Below are 4,135 nucleotides of genomic sequence, written 5' to 3' on the forward strand. Positions count from 1 at the left end.
ATGTGGACAAACTGGAGAAAGTCCAGTGGAGGGCAACAAAGGTTAGAAGGCTGGGGACAGTGACTTATGAGTAGGGATCTCTGGAATCTGTGCCGGAAGTGCGTGCCACAGTAGCTTCTTTCTTGGAGTTTTCCCTTGAGATCCTCCCCCCACTCCCCCCGCCGCTGACTGGTGGAGGGGCCCTGTTGCTCGCTGTTTGCTACCCTCATCTGATGGCTGGGAAGTGAAATCTGCAGCACATTTAAAACTGAGGTTTTTGCCTCTCAGCCATCAAGTGAGGGCAGAGAGCAATGGAGCCCCTCTGCCAATAAGTGTCAGGGGAGCATGTGGAGGAAAACTCCAAGATTAAAGACGCTGCTGTGCTGCATACTTCTGGATCAAATTATGAAGATACCTATGTATGAGAAGACACTGAGGGAACTGGGCTTATTTAGTCTGGAGAATGGAAGACTGAGTGGGGACTTGATTGCAGCCTTTAACTACCTGAGGGGTGGTTACAAAGAGGATGGAGCTAGACTGCTCTCAGTGGTGACAGATGACAGAACAAGGAATAGTCCTTTATACATGTGCTGGATGTCTTCTCCAATGTGTGCTGATGGGAGCAACTCAATTAAATAACGTGCTCCAGCAGTCTCTGTGTCATATCCATTCAGTATCCCTACGTTGAATGAGCTTAGTTCAAGTGCCTCGCTGCCATTTTGAATCGCAGGATGCTGAATACGTGTAACACTGCAGGCACTTTAACTATAGCAACTCTTGCAGATATATGTAACAAATCTACAAAACAAAAGCAGGCATGTGAATTGGTGCTATTTTCTTCAAAATCCATTCATGTCGCTGGAGATGCATGAATGGCTTATAATGGTACACTTAGATGTAGTTCAATGAAACTAATCTGATGCATTTTTTTTAGCTTCTGTCTAACTGTTAATGTGTGTTTCAGGTAAATGTATATGTAGACTCACACAACTCCAAGTAGAATGAATTTGACTTTCTACTGAGTTGGTTTGAACACTTCCTGTTTTTTACCACAGTTTAAGAGAGATTGCTCTGATGTGTGGGCGTCTTGTACAGAGCTTTAATCTGCTTCAGTAAGTCAGTCTAAATAACATCAAGGAGAACACAAAACAACAGTAGACTCTCCCTGTGCCTGAAGAAGGATGTTTGTGCCTGAAAGCTTGTAAAGAACAGTTTTTCCAACTATTTAGTTTTTCTAATAAAAGATATCACGTTTACCCGAAGAACCTTATCTGCCTAAATAACCTTGAGGCATTTGGGTGCTGAAACTAGTAACGTAACTAAACCCTTCTTATGTCACTGATACGTCATACCATATGATAAATGCAAAACATGACACTTCAAATAACATTCAGAGTTTCTCAGACTTCTACTAAGAAATAAAATATGCTATGCTCCATGTAGCAGGGCACTAAGGTGCCTGCTACTTGTAGAGCAGAGATAAACACCCAGGTGCAGGTTGCTAGGACAACTGGTTAATGAGGGGATTGGCCGCACCTGCACCTGGTCAGCTGGCTGGAGGAGGCAGGGCCTTAGGCCCATATTAACCCAGGGCTGGGACCAGAGAAGGAAGTTCCCTAGCAGCAGCCAGAGGGGAAGGAGCTCTCCCAGAGCAAGTAGTGGGGAAAGGCCTGACTGCAGGCACAGCCCTGAGATGGATAAAGGATGGAGCACCCATGGAGTGGCTGGAATAACGTTATGGAAGGGCAGCTAGAGTTTGTTATAGCCCAGGGGCTTGTGTTTTAGTTTACTGTTCAGCCAGTGGTTTGGGAGAGGCTGTAAGGGGACGGAGGAGGCCTCATAAGGGGATCTACGATAGCATAGGGAATCATGGCACTAAGGAAGGTGTAGCGTATTTTAGGGGCAGTGAGGAAGCCTGAGTGCTAGGGAGGCACAGTGTGAGACAGGGCGGTGGAGAGCCCAAGCACCAGGGAGGCGCAGTGCAAGACCGAAGAATGTCAGTTACATCTGTGAGGCTTGGGGCGTGGTAAAGGGGTGGTTGGAGCCATGCATTGCCCATAAGGTGAGGGTGCCCCGAAACACCCAATACAGACTCGGGCCCACAAAGGGTGCAGGAGCCCTGGGGCCAATGTACAGCCAGAAACCATGCCCAAGAGGACGGAAAGGCAGCCTCCCTATTGCATATTATCCATCAAAGACATGACGGTTAAGAATTGAGAGTGCCCTTTAGGACCTTAGCATGGTAAAGGGGGGCCTTGGGGGAGATCATGGTGACCCCTAAGACACTAGGTTGTTACACTCCAATCAGAAAAGTATGCTTAGAAACTGAAGGTAAAAACATGGTTAACACTTCCTGTTTTTGTTGACAAACATGATAGCTGGTATGTGTGTGGGGCTTTTTGCTGAGTCAAGACAGTAGATACTAAGAGGAATGCGGCCAGCATAGATAGAAAAATCAAGTGAAATACATTATCAGATTACGTAAAGGATAACTCTTCTAGGCAATTTGACACTAGAATCATGCAGTTTCACAGCAGTGAAATTGTAGGTTATACTTCAGGCCTGAGAGAGAAATCCTCAGCTGATGGAAATTGTCTTCACTTTTTTGAAGATACTGGAACTGTAACAATTAATACTAGTTGAGGATCTACCCTTGAATCATCACGTTTTTGATTTTTACACTGGTTTTAGTGAAACTTCTGTTTCTACGAGTGCTTAGCAGAGGAGGTCCACGTCAGCTGGAAGTTGTAAATAATGCAACAAGGAGCCTGTTCTATATATTTATTACATTGACTTTTACTTTCAGCCTTTTAGGGTGCATTTGTTTTCTGCAGAACAGATGCTCTGTAACATGACATCTGACTCCTGCGCAGACTTTTTTTAGTCTTATGCTAGCTGGTTATTTTGCTGGTCCTGTGGTATAGTTGACTCTTCCTGCATGTAGGAAAACCTAAAATTACCTGATTGCCAGACTCTCTAAAATGAACATCATCAGTGATATAATGAAAATCCCCAACTGTTTTCTAAGCATGTTGCCTTAGATGTTGTGATTCAGTGGTCTCTGTAATTAAGTATGACAAAATCTAAAAATAGTTGAAAGCTACTTTTGGTGAAGAATCAGCATTGAAGTTCCATAAGGAATGGATCACTCCATGACCATTCCAAATATTCCATTTTGTAGGAGACACTTTTTTCTTTTCCATTAAAGTTATGGTAATCAAACAATTTAAACAAATGTAGTTTTTAGATTTTTCAGGCTTTGTCTCTTTAAAAAGCCATCTTTACTCGCCTGTAGTTGTATCAATGATGCATCCAGTGTAGTGATAAGATTAAACAAGAATTCCATGAGCTGCAGCTGCATTTGTCTTGCAAGCGGCTTTCATGAAATCTCAGCTTGCTGACTGAGATAACTATCAAGGTTAGCTGTAAATGATTGCTTCCTTGTATATTTGGGGCCCAAACCAAAGCCCACTGAAAATCAGTGCAAAGACTTTTATCAACTTCAGTGGGCTTTAGGTGTAACTTTGAATAAAGAGGAGTGATTAGGAGGATGTTACATTCAAGTAAATGTTCAAAATATATTCAATGACTTATGTCAGATCTTATTAATTTAGATCAGATCCTTGATGACTTTGTAAATAGAAGGCTGAATTTAGCCCTCAAGACTTCTTATTTAGGATATCTTTCAACTACTATTCTAAAATGCATGGGACTACAAGGTAGTTAGCAACAGGCTAGTAATTATTTTAATAGGTTAGCAATGATCAATTGCATGCGTCAGACTGTGGCGACTGACAGCTTTGTCATCCATACTTATTCAAAACCTTGTACAAAATATACTATTTAAGGCTGATCAAGGTTGGCGGACCTCTTCCGGCGGGCTTTAAACTAGGCTTGTTGGGGGAAGGGGTATACGAGGGCGGAGGAAACATCAGGCTGCCAGACCAAACAGCACCCACAACTACAGCCCAGCCCAGACCATCGAGCGAAGCAAATAAACAGGTAAGAGATAGGGGCCAGGGTAATGCTGAGACTAGGGGGTCAGTACATGCACCTACAGGAGGCCTCAAATGCCTCTACACAAATGCTCGTAGTATGGGTAACAAGCAGGAGGAACTCACCCTCCTGCTGGCTGACACTAGCCCGGACATAGTGG

Source organism: Gavialis gangeticus, unplaced genomic scaffold, assembly GCF_001723915.1.
Source record: "Gavialis gangeticus isolate Ggan-Ray unplaced genomic scaffold, GavGan_comp1, whole genome shotgun sequence".
NCBI lineage: Eukaryota > Metazoa > Chordata > Crocodylia > Gavialidae > Gavialis > Gavialis gangeticus.